Source organism: Lissotriton vulgaris, chromosome 4_1, assembly GCF_964263255.1.
Source record: "Lissotriton vulgaris chromosome 4_1, aLisVul1.2, whole genome shotgun sequence".
Lineage (NCBI taxonomy): Eukaryota > Metazoa > Chordata > Amphibia > Caudata > Salamandridae > Lissotriton > Lissotriton vulgaris.
The window spans coordinates 1,732,756,554-1,732,771,895 of NC_141691.1; the positions used below are offsets into that span (position 1 = coordinate 1,732,756,554).

Below are 15,342 nucleotides of genomic sequence, written 5' to 3' on the forward strand. Positions count from 1 at the left end.
CTGCATTTCAATTACTTTTATCACAATCCGTTGTAGACTTGTGGAAGATTACAGACACTTTTTGAACGTACAGCGAATTATAGACCCTTTTTTGCACTAATTTAAAATACTTACATAACTAAACATTGATTATTAGATAAGTCCAGAGACGAACAGAGAAAGTGCGAAAAAGTGTCTCTTTTGACATGGTTAGCCCCCACTTTTTGCCTGGAAATAAGTCCCTAGTAAATGGTACGTGGGTACTTAGGGCATTGGAACTGAAGAGGGTCCCCTAGGGACCCCTCACCTAGGCCATGCAGACTGCCACTACAGCATGCATGGCCTGGTGTAGACAAAAACGACAAAGTTGACATGGCACACTGTGCCAAGCTAACCAAACACCACCTAAGGTATAGGTAAGTCTCATAGCAGGCCTCACAGCACTAAGTCACTATACCACAGGTGTGGGTATATCTGCATTAGCAGATATGCCCATACAATATCTACGTCCATTCTTAGATATTGTGAGTGCCAGGGAAGCAAAAAGAGTGAATGGGCTGGAAACTCGGCAACCAGAGCTTCCCAGCACCATGACGGCTCTCTGAACTCAGGAGTGTTAGGTACCAAACTACTACTCTCAATAAACCCACACTGATGCAAGTGCGAGATTTATTGAACCATGCACTCAGAGGGCACCTCCGAGGTGCCCCCTGAAAACCTAACAGCCCTGATGTGATCACAGACTGGCTGTAGGCAGCCAGACATGTTTCTGGACCCCACTGGTCAAGAGCTTCTGCTTTCCGGAACTATAAACAATGCACATCCTGGGCAGAGGAGTCACACCTCCTCACTCGGGATGGGCACAGTGCTCAAGAGAGAAGTTTCAATTGTCTGTCTCCTTTGTAATGCGACCCCCAGATTCTGCTGCTAGTAGCAGATTACACCCCCTGGTTTACCCCCCACTTTGGGCAGGAAAACCTAAGAATAGAAGGTGCGCCCACCTCTGCCAACCACACCCCCAAGGTGGGGGAGGTGAGGTGAAGCGCATCTTTCATTCCATGCCATCTTGAAGATGGGGATACTTCGCCAATCAGGACTAGGAATATGCCCCATCCCACAGGAGGGCGGCATAACTGAGGGTGTAGTCACCCCAAGTAATGTGCCCCTTGGCCCTAGCTGACACTCCCTTAAAACGCTCGTTATACTTCGAAGACTCTTCCAGGACAACAATGTGTAATCATCCGGACCCAACAGTAGGCGGCGATCTATGCACAGATATGAATTCAGCAGCCCACATGCCTCGAACTTTAGTATTTAGGTTGCTCCCTCATACCCTGAATGTAGTTCCAGCCGACCTAAGAAGAAAAAGGATGAATAAGACGCCATGCAGAAGACTGACGATGCCTACGGACTTTGCCCAAGCCATACCGGCCTGTCTGCCGCCCTCGCTAATCCTGCAAAGAAACGATGCCTGCACAACCCTGCAACCTCCACAAACCCTGGGAGGACTGCCTACCTCTGAATAAGAGCAGTACTCCCTAGGACAACTGCTCTGTCCACAAAGCAAACACCACCAAGGTCTCTGGTGCCCTCCAGGTCACCAATCCTTGACCACTCAGCCCCAGATGCCTCTGGCCTGTGTCCAGGTGGCCCATTGATCCAGAAAAGGCTCCCCAGTGACCCAGTGGCGGACCCCTCCTGGACTCCCTGACGATGCCTCCAGTGTGAATCCAAAGGTAACCCCTGACGCGACCGGATCCGGTAAGTAGAATCCGATGTCAAAGGAGACCCCTGCACCGAAGCCACTGGGCCTTGGTAAGCTGTACCGACAATGCCCCTATGACCCTCAACACCTTCCACTTAACTCTGCAGTCTCTGGTTTCCTCTGTGCAGCCTCCGGTTAGACGCCTGCAGTTCGTTTGTCCAACTGAAGTTCTCCACTGAAAACCATTGGGCGCCCGATACTGTATTTGAACCCTGCACCTAGGCGCCCCTGTGCGGCTGGTGGTGTATGTTTGGTGCTGCCTTGTGGTCCCCCCCCCCCCGTGCTTGTTCATCCCCCAAAAGCTTGGCCCCTAAAACTGATTTACCTACCTGCAAGCAGCATGACTCCATGAAACCCCAGTTTCTATTGAAACGCATTGGACTCGATCTTAAACTTTGACCTCTGTACCCAGCCACCCCTGTGCCACTAGTGGTGCAGTCTTGGTACTTACCTGACCCCTGCTGATCCTTCAGCCTGAAGACTGGAACTGTATGTGGTATACTCACCGTGAAACCGTATTGTTATTTTCCTCCATAGGATAACATTGAACTGCTTGAAAATTGAAGTGACAACTTTTAAAAGACTAAAGTATTTTTTGCTGAAAAACGTACTTGCCTTTTTGCGAAGATCTTGGCCTTAAACTAAAACTTGAAAAAAGCTTATTTTTATAAAACTGGTGTGGATCTCATTTTTGAGTCAGGTGTCCCTTATTTGTCACGGTGTGTGAAATAAATATCTTATACTCCTCTTTGTTAGGTCTCAGGCTGCTCGCCCACACTACCACCAACAGAGAACTTTGGGTTTACAATGAGCCCTGCACACTTCGGAGGGAATCTCTGGACTCTGTGCACGGTATAACTACCTAGTGGTAAACCATATACAGAGTCAGCTTTCTACAGTAAGACTCTGGTGCTACTGTAAGAGTTTCAAGTACATTAAAGCTAGGCTAAAGCAAAAGGGGATTTCTTAACACACTTAATAAGCATGTTCTCCACTGTGCACTTTAAGCAACTCCCAAGGCAAATAAGGAGCACCTCCCTAGGCACTCAACATTTTGACAGCTATCTGAACCAATGTGAACTATGTTAAAATTACTCGCTGAGGTAGTTCTATCAGCCGATGTTAGAAAGGTCTCAATTTGCATGTTTTTACCTCCATTAGACTACATGAGCACTACCACAAATAACATAGGTTTAGGGTAAGTATATTTTATTTAGATACAGAAACATATAAGCAAAGGGAACCGCAGCACATCAGTGATACCCTACCGACCAATTGCTTACCATGGAACCCCCTCTCCCCAAACCCATTTCACACCCCAATTGGGATTTCACATTTCAAGACACTTCGTAGATCCCCTTACTTCTGAAGAAACAAAGCGCAGTGCACACATCAACACAAAACACATGACCACAATTCTCACTCATGCGCACTCATTCAAAAGCACCCAAATGCAGGTCAGGCGGCACCGGGTTTTCCTTTACATGTTTTACCCCAGATCCCCAATTATAGAGGCAATGCATTTTGGAATGGAATCCTACTTACGCTTTTTGGTAGCATCCCTTTTCATTCAGACTTCTCCACTCCCCCACACATTTTATTTGATACCACTTTCAGCATGGACATCATTAAAGGGGTCGCAGCTGCAACCCCTGGCTTGCCCTTTGTAACCCCTGGCACTGCCTTTGCGACCCCCGACTTGAGAGGTGGCCAAATCAGTGCCAGGAACACAGGGGCAGCTCGTCCTTATGAATGCTGGTTAAGGCACTGCGTTCCTTGTTTTCAGTCCGTTTTATTACGCTAATAGTGAATAATATATTATTCACTATTAATGTGGTATAAAAATGGAGTACACTTAGCTGGAATATGAACGTATCTAGCAGCTTAGGTAAGTAAAAATGCTTTTGAAAGTATGTTCTATGCGTGCTTGTGGTGAGTGTGCATATATAAGAGAGCGTGTGTATGAGTGAATAGGCGTGTATGTCTGCTCGAGTGAAAGTAAAGTTCAACTATCATGAGATGTCACTTACGCTAACCCAGACATTTGGGTGAATTGATGTCCATTACTTTCAGTAAGATGTGTTTAGCTCAAAGGCAGGCAGGCAACAGAACTGGTGGTTCTGTTGCCTGACTGCCTCAGAGTCAAACTCATCTTACTTACATCGTAAAACCCTGCCCATTGGGAGTAACACTATGCAACGTAAACGAGTCATTAAATGCAAACGAATTCACTAATAAATACCACTGGTCTCTTGCCTAATAGGAGGTTTCATTATTGAAACTTAGTGTGGCCATATTGAAAGTTAGTATTACCATAAAAAGGCGTGCATATTGTGGAAACTCATTTAATGTTAGTATTTTGGGGCAAAGAACTTTATTTCTGCATTTGACAAACCAATAAAGAAGTCACCTGCTCCAACCTCCTTGTATGTTCCCTCCTCCCTGGTGGAGCCTGGCTGGCGCCACAGAATGACTCATACAAAAGGATGGTGGATGCTCTTCTAAAGACTTACTTACTCTTCTTTCTTTTATGTCTCTTACCATGATTTCATCAAGGGATTTGTACTGCATTTCAGATTTCACCTTAACTGAAACGATGTGACACTGCGAATGAACCCTAATTAGATCATGGCCCTCTGATGGTCTTTGAGGCCTCGTGCCTGTGAGGGTTTAGGATCTCAGCGTATCTCCTTCACAGAGAGCTCTCTATAGGTTTGAAATCACATTACAACATGTGGTATCATGGCCCTCTGATGGTCTTCGAGGCCTCGTGCCTGTGAGGGTTTAGGATCTCAGCGTATCTCCTTCACAGAGAGCTCTCTACAGGTTTGAAATCACATTAAAACAGGTGGTATCATGGCCCTCTGATGGTCTTCGAGGCCTCGTGCCTGTGAGGGTTTAGGATCTCAGCGTATCTCCTTCACAGAGAGCTCTCTACAGGTTTGAAATCACATTAAAACAGGTGGTATCATGGCCCTCTGATGGTCTTCGAGGCCTCGTGCCTGTGAGGGTTTAGGATCTCAGCGTATCTCCTTCACAGAGAGCTCTCTATAGGTTTGAAATCACATTACAACATGTGGTATCATGGCCCTCTGATGGTCTTCGAGGCCTCGTGCCTGTGAGGGTTTAGGATCTCAGCGTATCTCCTTCACAGAGAGCTCTCTACAGGTTTGAAATCACATTACAACATGTGGTATCATGGCCCTCTGATGGTCTTCGAGGCCTCGTGCCTGTGAGGGTTTAGGATCTCAGCGTATCTCCTTCACAGAGAGCTCTCTATAGGTTTGAAATCACATTAAAACAGGTGGTATCATGGCCCTCTGATGGTCTTTGAGGCCTCGTGCCTGTGAGGGTTTAGGATCTCAGCGTATCTCCTTCACAGAGAGCTCTCTATAGGTTTGAAATCACATTACAACATGTGGTATCATGGCCCTCTGATGGTCTTCGAGGCCTCGTGCCTGTGAGGGTTTAGGATCTCAGCGTATCTCCTTCACAGAGAGCTCTCTATAGGTTTGAAATCACATTAAAACAGGTGGTATCATGGCCCTCTGATGGTCTTTGAGGCCTCGTGCCTGTGAGGGTTTAGGATCTCAGCGTATCTCCTTCACAGAGAGCTCTCTATAGGTTTGAAATCACATTAAAACAGGTGGTATCATGGCCCTCTGATGGTCTTTGAGGCCTCGTGCCTGTGAGGGTTTAGGATCTCAGCGTATCTCCTTCACAGAGAGCTCTCTACAGGTTTGAAATCACATTAAAACAGGTGGTATCATGGCCCTCTGATGGTCTTTGAGGCCTCGTGCCTGTGAGGGTTTAGGATCTCAGCGAATCTCCTTCACAGAGAGCTCTCTACAGGTTTGAAATCACATTAAAACAGGTGGTATCATGGCCCTCCGATGGTCTTTGAGGCCTCGTGCCTGTGAGGGTTTAGGATATCAGCGTATCTCCTTCACAGAGAGCTCTCTATAGGTTTGAAATCACATTACAACAGATGGTATGACCTCACATGAATCAGACTAAGAAACAAGCATTTACAATGCAACGGTCTCGCCTTTGCAAAAGTTAGAGCTATTGGCATTTTAAATGACAACATTTTTATTTATGTGTTGGTTTTAAAAAACAGATAAATAAATGGCATTGTCATTTACAATGCCAATAGCTTAATCTCTCGCAAATGCCACACACAAAGAGCCCCGCACACACACACACACACCCCCACACACACAAAGCCAGAGCCACAGAGAGACACACACACACACACACAGAGCCACACAGACTCCCCACACACAGAGCCCCCCACACACACACACAGAACCACACACAGAGCCACACACACACACACACACTGGGACGCAAGTGGCGCTTCCCGACACAGTGACAGAGTCGGAAATGTTTTTGGGGGAACCGGCCTGGCAACTACGAGAAAAGAAAATCTGCAGAGAAAACATTACAAATGAAGTCTATGTGTCGACTCCACTGAGGCGAAAACGGAATTCTTGCTCTGTCTTCCATAATCTCTACAGAGAACCCTCCTGCATTTTTCGTTCACCATCTCCTCCGTTGTCTCTCCTCAGCCATCTCTGTGACCGAAAGCCCCTGCACCCCACAGCTCTCCAAGAAAACTCCTCTCCTCCTCTGCTACCTCTAGAATATAAGGTCCACGAATCCCTAACACAGCATAAGTGAGGATCCCTAAACAATGCTCCTTCTCTGCCGTATTAATGGGAAGAATCGTGCTCCTCCTCCCAGTCTCTATCAGAGAAGAACCTTAAAAAGCTCGCATCCTGCGCTCTCTTTGAGAAGCCATTGCATCTATTCAGCTCTCCAAAGTGCAGTTCTCTGAACACTTATCTTCCTTCCCTATAACATCAGGAAAGGTCCTGTATACGTCTTCTCCTCCACTAAACTCTGAGAGAAGCATAATGCATGTTCGCTGCCCTCTGAACACATCCCCTCCTCAAAACTAGGAGGGAAGGTCCCTGAATCTCCCGCCCTTTACCTGCTGTCCATAGGTTGATACCTCTCCTCGACTACGAAAGAAGCACCCTGAATTACAACAGTTGAAATACTTTGTGCCATACGTGATTTGAAAACCACCCCCCCACACACTGTGCATCGTAGTAAATAAAAAAAAGACAAATACGCAGTTGATAGGCTTTATTAACAGATTAAATACCAGTCACATTTTAAAACCATTTATTCATGAGATACACTACGAACAGAGAAGCATGTGCATACATGACGGGTAAATGATAGCAGCAACCCCGGAAACCCCGAGTTTAGGACTGAATGAAACCCAGTAAGAGGCAGCAGTGGTTCGGGGATAGCGGGTTAAAGATACGGGTAGCGACACCTTTAAGGAGAGGCTTCTGACGAGTGCTCAGCAAAAAGGTACAACCCCAGGTACCGTGCCTCTTGAAGAGTCCCAAGATTTAGAAGATGACTTGTTGACAGCTGCCAGGCATGTATAAAAACTTACTACCTAGATAAGTGTCTCACGCCAGTGGGCGCTGAGGTCCTACTACAGCGGGAAGGATCTTACGATGTTGTAAGAGAATAGCTTGTCAACAGGTGGCGACTAACCTCGTGAACAAGACCACGGGGCCTTTTAAAAATGGAAGGCGATAAGGAACTGCCCGGAAGGGACAGACAACATAAGCAAATGGAAACATCACGTAAAACTAAACTAAATAGTTGCTTATACGAGAGCCCACATTCTTTCCAGGGGACCAGACAAAATAAGTACAAAGGCAACGGACCGGGTGTCAAGAACACTTAGCTGGCCCCAAACCCCTTGCTAAGGAGATGGACTGTAAAACTGCAGTTCAAAGAGCTGGGGGCGGGGCGCCTGCCTTCAGATGTCAGAAGAAGGGGTTGAGACATTGTAAATGTAAATGTAAATTGATACTTGTATAGCGCACTACTCACCCGCAAGGGTCTCAAGGCGCTTGTACGAATACCGCTGTGGAACCCATCCTGGCTTTCCCTGTGAGGCATCCACTCCTGGGCACCCACAAGGTGGAGGCCAGGCATCCTTAGCGTTGTGGGGGCCGTTGTGGAGATTAAGCAAGCTATTGCCCAGAGCTGATGAGTGGGACTCATGATTGGAATAGGCACCTATGCGAGAATTATCAGGTCCGTGGAATTTTGAGCCCAAGACCTGCCGAGGAGAGAATTGAACCCTGGTCCCGGGCTAGACCTCTGCATCAGTGTCTGCCGCTCTAATCATTGAGCCACACTTCTCCACGAGTTAGCCACCATAATCATGTCACAAGCAGTGTTACTTAGCGAGTGAAAGCCACGTTAGGAACCACCGAAGGACGGACTAGTACTCCGTGGCTGAAGGGGCGTATCCCTCTACTCTTATCTCAGGACCCGTCAGTGTTACCCCAGAACTGCGCACTGGGTGAGCCTATTGCGCCATGCTCTTCTACCGCCATGTTTGGCCCTGTGGACCCGCGACCAGATATACCCCACATTGACAGGGGGAGGGGGGCTCGTTAGATAAGAGTAAAATAAAATTATTTTAATATAAAAACCTTGGCGATCTGAGCTTCGATAAGAGCGACTTTATACCTGGCGAAGGGCAGGTTCTCTTCTGCCATGATGGTCAGCATGTTGATGTGCGGCTTGCTGTTGAAGGTCAGGTCCTCCAGCGACGACTGGTAGTCCCGGCACGCATCCTCGGCCTCCATCTTCTCCCGTCGGCAGCCACGCCGGTACTGCAGGAAGGCCACTAAATGACCCATCACCCCCTCAGTGACAGTCCTGCGGATAGCCCAACCGAACGTTCCTTTCCCCTACTGCATTGCGGGGCAAAGTCGGAAACGCCACCTTCCTCCACTCAGGTCTGCCGCGGTCCGATCGTTCACCGTCGGACAAGATGGCGGTCGCAAGTTGAAAAAAAACACAGCACTCAGCCGTTGCGTCATGCAAAATAATTGTAATAATTGTGACGTAGGTGCTAGCCTTTGTCCACAGCATGCATACTGATTGGTTGATTCCCCGCTGCAACGCCCCTGTCGCCGTCTTTACGTTGCTTGAAGGGAATTAGGCACACCCATTTGGAGGAAAGAGTCCGATTTTCCTATTGGCTGCCTTTTCGTCAGATGTTCGTCATTCGTAAGGCTATTAATGTACGACGGACCCCTTGTCCGTAGGCGCGTCCCATTCATAGTGGGGACAGATGTGCGGAATAACGTGTAAGCGGCCATGCTACAAGTTGCACAATTAATAAGAGTATAAACTGTAATATTACATATCCTATCAAGAATAAAGCTGGAGTCACGACACTATACAGATTTTTATTTGTTAGACAATCATTTAATAAACATAAAATAGTTGAATTTAATCATAAATTAACTCATCCAAGAAGCATTGTCAAAACAAAAATGTTTGCAAGGACTTGTTAGATGAGGCGTTTCCGGTGGTCTGTCTTCTGTTTCAATACACTAGTAAGAGGTGAGCGTAAGTCACAGCAGCCACCGAGAAGGAAAGCACCAATGTCAGCCTAATGCCTAAGATAATAAAATTAATACCACGGTAAATAACCAACATTTTATTTTCGAAACAATGTGTGTCACAGTCTTATTACAGCTGGAGCAAGAGTCTATTAAAGGGCGTGTTTTTCCTGCTCTCCCCTTCCCATTGGCTGGAAGGTAAAATTGCAGCCAATGGGAAGAGGAGAGGGCGGGACTTAAAAAAAGACACGGAAACGCCCCCGAATCGCGTTTTGACGGGGAAAGAGTGATTGACAGCCAATCTCTCCAATGGCTAGCCTCCATTTATGGAGCTAGCCAATGGAAGAGAAGGCGGGACAAAGCCCCACACTGTAGGATCATAAGATTTCGCCTGCGTGAGCACTTCTGCGCAGTGCTACGGCCAGGCGAAACCTAAAAAACGGATGCTCGTTCCATTTAACTTTCTGCATCCACTCTCAAGAGTTAGGAATGACTGCCTGGCATAGGAATCCAGTCTGAGACTTTTCAAACTTTATCTACTTGTGAGTGGTCCCTGGTAAAGGTGTAAGGGACTGCATCATCTGCTCACTTTAGTTAGCACTCTTTGCATGCTTGTGAAAACCACCCTACTGAAGAAATGTGATGCAACATCTCAGACCAAGCTGTCTTAAGTTGATTTTAGAAGTTAAGTCCATGAAATAGAGTTTAACTAATTTTGTGGGTAATTGTGATAGTCCCAGGATATCACTTTTAGGGTCAGATATGAAGCAAGCTCTCCAAAGTAATCACATTTTGGCATTAATTACTACCATGTCACATTGTGTTAAAACATATAATTACGTTCAGTTTATATGGAATTGTTCAAGTTCTCTCTTTCTTGCTCATTATCTTTAAATAGCTTTTTGCTGGATGAAATTATGGCATCATAAGCCAAAATCCATTTGTAAACCTATTGAGGTAGCTTGGTAAACTAAGCATGCTTTACTGAAATCTGACTTTAATAGACAAGGAACAGGGTCAAATCCCGCCATGGCTCACTCACCCCATTCACCCATTAAAGGTTGATAAAATCACCACAACTGAATTGGGTCATTTTAAGATGTGTTATTATTCAATCAACAAAAATGTAAAACAGTGGTAGCAAGTAATATATATGAAAACCAAGTTTCTTTGTACTGTATCCAGAATGTTACGCATAACACAGGACTGTTTTGAATGGAGACATGGGTTAATCTTGAACTATTTTAAAATCAACAGAATAAGGGTCTTTTTGGCTCTTTAATATAACTATTCATAGACTTGTCCCCCCCCCCCCCTTAAACAAAATACCTCATGCACTACAATTCTACAGTCTGGGGGTTCATTGCCTTCTTTGAATGCCATGTATCTGAGAAAAGTACTCGCTTGCATGATGAACTGGTGCACAAAGCCTTGGCAGAAGTGCAGAGACCCTTCATTGGCGCGCACAGAGAAAAAAAAAAAAAAAAAAAAAAAAAAGGAGGGAACATTGGTCACAGGCCCAACATAACAGGGCCCAAAACCAACCAAAGCATAGAAATCTTATGGAATCATACTCCCTCTTGCCCCTCCCTCACTACGACATGACAAAGTCATGTTATTCTCTAGGGTCATTGATTTTGAGAGTACGAAGACAACTTACATCTACAACTGCACCATTCCTCCCTCAGCCATGTACATACTGGAACTGTTAAAACTCCTTTCAACCAGACTAGCACAACCACCACCTGTGCTTAAGTAATCTCCACCCAATAGGCCCTCAACACCCTGAAACAGAATTCCTTTGTACTCAATGATCTGTGACCAAAGTCATGTCTGATAATGAGACCTCAAACCAAATCGACACCTTGCCTCCCTTTACTCCTAGCACCATTTTGAAACCCTGACCCACCTCCGGAGGCTCAGGCCACACAGCTATACCTTTACCCCAATCACTAAGCATCTTGACACAAACATTCCCCAACGTGAATTGTTACTTTCAATTGAGCAGGCCACTTTCCAAATGTATATACTCAAAGTTACACGTTGATGCAGACCCCTAAATACAGCAATACATTCCTCAATGGATTCAATATCATGTTGTACTAAAGTAAAAATCTATAACAATCATATTCAGATATTTTTTCCATCTCTTAGTCGCAGCTGCTTTTAGCAAATTCAAATACATCCAAGCCTGCATAATTTTCTATTGTAGGCAAGCCAGTAAGTTCCTTCAGGCCTGCTACAACCAAGCAATGTTCCAGTAGAGCTACTTTCCTTGCTGCAATTTCCTTCATCAAACACTTCTACACACGCCATGGACACCTTGTACCAGCACTCCCACTCCATGGTTATGTCATCTGCACACTGAAGGAAAGGAGGCATTCATGCGGTCATTTTCCCTGTGCCAATGCAAAAGAAAAGTTTTTTTTTTTTAAAGTTCATCAACCTTCACTGAAAGTTTCAAGACGATTCATTAAGGGGGGGGGGGGGGGCAAGAAAAAAACTAACATTTGCCTATGCGAGATCTAGTGGTTTTATCAATGTTTTTTTCCATGTTGAACAGCAACGCAGGCTGCTGTGCAACATAGCTTTAAGTAAAAGTACAAAAAGTAAGACACACCCAGCGTTGACTGCACCATAGCACTTTATTTCCTTTAAGCCATGTTGCATAGCAGCCCTCGCTGATATGCAATAGGTCTAAAAATAGCGCAGGGGGTTTGGGAGGAATCAGGCAACACAAGGTCGAGTCGGGTGGTGAGAAACGGACTGCGGGAGGTGGGGGAAGGATTAAACAACAACGGACTACAAGTACCAGAATGCTTCATGGCCACATGTCGGGGCTGACTTTATTCCCATCTGAACCGCCCATAACCTGACAGCACTGGGGCCACAAAGAAACCAGGAAACAATTACACGTCTATTTCTCACATATAACTTTTGGAGGTAGATGGGAGCTTTACACACCGGCATAACATGTTAGAGGTGCAGAAGAGTAAGGTGGACCCATTTTCAGATCGAATAACCTCTCAGCATACAAGTCTTGAACATCGCAACACTATTGGGCATTCAAACAACCTTTCAACTTTTGTCTGCAGCACTGTGAAACAGCAAAACGAGATTCAAACAACCTTTCAACTTTTGTCTGCTGCACTGTGAAACAGCAAAACGAGAAGGCATACATTATATTAAACAAGCACTGGCATAGCCAATAGGTCTCGTCTTTGGGACCATAAGTGTTTAGCCATGCAACAGTTGATGTTGTTTCACTAAGGATATTGTGCTACATAACTAAATACTTATAAGGCCCCAAAGGCGAGACCATTTGGCTGTGCCAATTCTTTTTAGGGGGCGAGGGAGGGGGGGGGGGCGTTAAAAGGCCCAGGGTCTAGTTCGGCTCCCAGAGCCCATGCACGAGCCAACCCCTAAAAATGCATTAATCAAACCATGCAACAAACATCACGTAAAATGTCATTATCTAAAGTCCAAAAGGTGCATTTCTTGAACATGTGGAGGGGGGGAGGGGATTAAAAGGAAAGAATTGACATCTTTTCTGGCCCCAACACAATTCCTCGTCACCTCCACTCAACTGAAGCAGTTCTCCCTGCACATGGTAGAAGAGTCTGATAGTGTGGCGCATACGAAGAACTACCCAGCCCTGTACCTCAAGCACCCTTGGTTTATAGATGGATAAAGACTTAGAGCCTTTAATGTAGTAATTTTAGAAAAATGGTACAGCAAGCAGGCGCCCAAAAAAAGATGAGAAGAAACACAATATGTTTTAGAACATCAATACCTGATACAGCTCTCCCAGCCATCCATTAAAAAGGACCAGCGATAGTGGACAGGCAGTGGACTGTAGCGGGTAATCTGGACGTGACGCACAACTTCAGTGTCATTCAGAATGCACCCAAGTCTACCTCAGTTGTCTGGAAATGGAGGTTAGGGAAATGCACCTCCCCTTGCAAGGCCACATAGTCCTTGTGGGGGTGTTCGAAGAAGTGTTAACTATTCAGTATGCCGGCCACACGGCTCTGCAATTGATAAGCGTAAATGGAATCAAACTTGATGCATAACTCCTTCTCTGCACCAATGTCCAGGACAGCAGGCTGCACAGAAACGCACGCACGTCAATTGAAATGAGCAGAGACAACGAGCGAGAGCGAATGAGACTAAAACAGCTTCACAGATAGGGTCTGCTACAGGTACACAAAAACAATTTAAGTAAGCAACAGGGGGGAATTGGTAAAAAAAAGAAGGAAAAAAAAGAAAAAAAAACACGACACACCAACATACACAGCCAGAGTTTAAATCAAACCAAAGATAGCATAAGAAAGGAAAGAAAGAAAGAAAACAGGAAAAGTGAGAAACTGAGTCGGAGAGGCCGCTGAAAAAGCACACATAAATCAATAGAAGAGGCTGAGGAAATGCAGAGACACTGATGCACTGAGAATAAGTTAAACCAGGAGAGTGTGAGCGATATGTCGCCGGGTGATTGAGAACCAGATGGGAGTGAGAGAGAGAGCAAAATGGAAAGCAGTCAGTGACAGACAGGGAGAAGAGAGGGAGAGCCAGGTAAACCGGAAAAGGTGACAGAAGGCATAGGAAGACAGACAATGCCGGGGGAGTGTCATGCTGCGGGAGTATGGAGAGGCGGGCGGGGAGTGGAAGGGACTAAGGTGTGCGAGGGAAACTTAGGAGAGGGACGTAAGAGGTGTAGGGCGGGCAAAAATGAGGAAGAAGGAAGCACGGAGGAGCTGGGGTATACGTGAATCAAAGCCAGCCGGGGGGATGGAGTGTCAAATAGAGAGTAGATGGAGTGCTGAAGGGGGGGGGGGGGGTAGGGGGGGGAAGTAAAAAAAAAAAAAAAAAAAAGAGTAAAAACTGGCCGTGAAAGTGATTGCGGGCTGTAAGGGTGCCCGCGAGTGATACGCCTAATGAGCCATGATGAGACAGGAAAGCCAGATGGCGCCTGTGCTCGTAACTGTGCGCGTAACCATGCGCTCTAGGCCACACAAAGCATGTGATCTGCTTTTTGAAGCCCACTTACTAAAAGCCTCGCCAGGACAGCGCATGCCCTGGCTCAGACGAGACCTAAAAAGGATACTCATTCCATAATATCTGCGTTTGCCCCATATCCAGAGTGAGCAGCACATGCTGTCCTGTGCTTTGAGTTAAGGCACTTTGCAGCCATGAAATGGCAACAGGGAAATCGACTTATGAGTACCAGGATGCACAGCAAGATGACCTGTTGACAAGTGAGAAAACAGGGATGTTGCATGTCTGTCAGTACAGCAAGTGCACCCCGTTCAAAAATCATACGTTTTTGTGGAATTCCATTTCAGATTAATTGTGGCCTACAGTAGGTCTGCTCTGGTTTCCTGCACCAGACAGGCTCTGGATGCAAAGCGAGGCCTTCTCTGGTGGTGGTTTTTGCATTTGTCACCCCGAGTGGGATGGGTATACTCAGACTTGAGTCCCATGCTCTCCACACCACTGGATTCAAGCAAGCCGGGCTGAAGACGGCTGGAATGCCAGAAACCGGTCCTCTGAAGCTTGTGTCCGGTCCAGGGAAGGCATGGCTTGACAGTTCGGGGTGGACTGTTCCCATAAGTCACAGGGTCAGACTGATTTGCATATGGCCATGTCTGAACTGGGGTGGTGTGGAGTGCAAAAAAAGATCTCTGTCCTGGGGTGAATGTAGGACATTGTTCTGCATTCTGTCCATCAACTGTGGTTTTTGCATTTCTCTGGTGGGGCAGCAGCAGAAATAAACAAAAATGAAAGCACTGCTACAGTGATGTTTAACAACAATGCACACAAGCGCCAAAAGCATAAAAAGCCACCAAGCCTTTCACACCCCATAAACACGTAAACTCAAGTAAGCTTTGAAAAGTGAAGAACTGCAAGCGGCAGAAAAGATTGGCTCCAAACAATATTGAGACCGCGGGTGGCGGGGGGGGGGGGGGGTGGGGGTGGAGATGGGGCGGGAAGGTGGGGTTTTGGTTGTTACTGGCTACACATGAATACTATTAAAAGATGGATATGGCGATGTATATGTATGCATTTGGAGTGCAGATCTCCCTGGGATACAGAGCTCTGCAACGGTTATATGATCTGTCAATAAAATCTGTTTTTTTTTTT

The 15,342-nt window shown here is 46.1% G+C and overlaps 1 protein-coding gene across 1 annotated transcript in view; it reads right to left on the reverse strand.

Moving 5' to 3' along the window:
• The window catches only part of UQCRB (ubiquinol-cytochrome c reductase binding protein), a 62,935-nt gene that overhangs the window by 17,356 nt on the left and 30,237 nt on the right, over window positions 1–15,342 (reverse strand). The gene's annotated exons all lie outside the window — the stretch shown is intronic.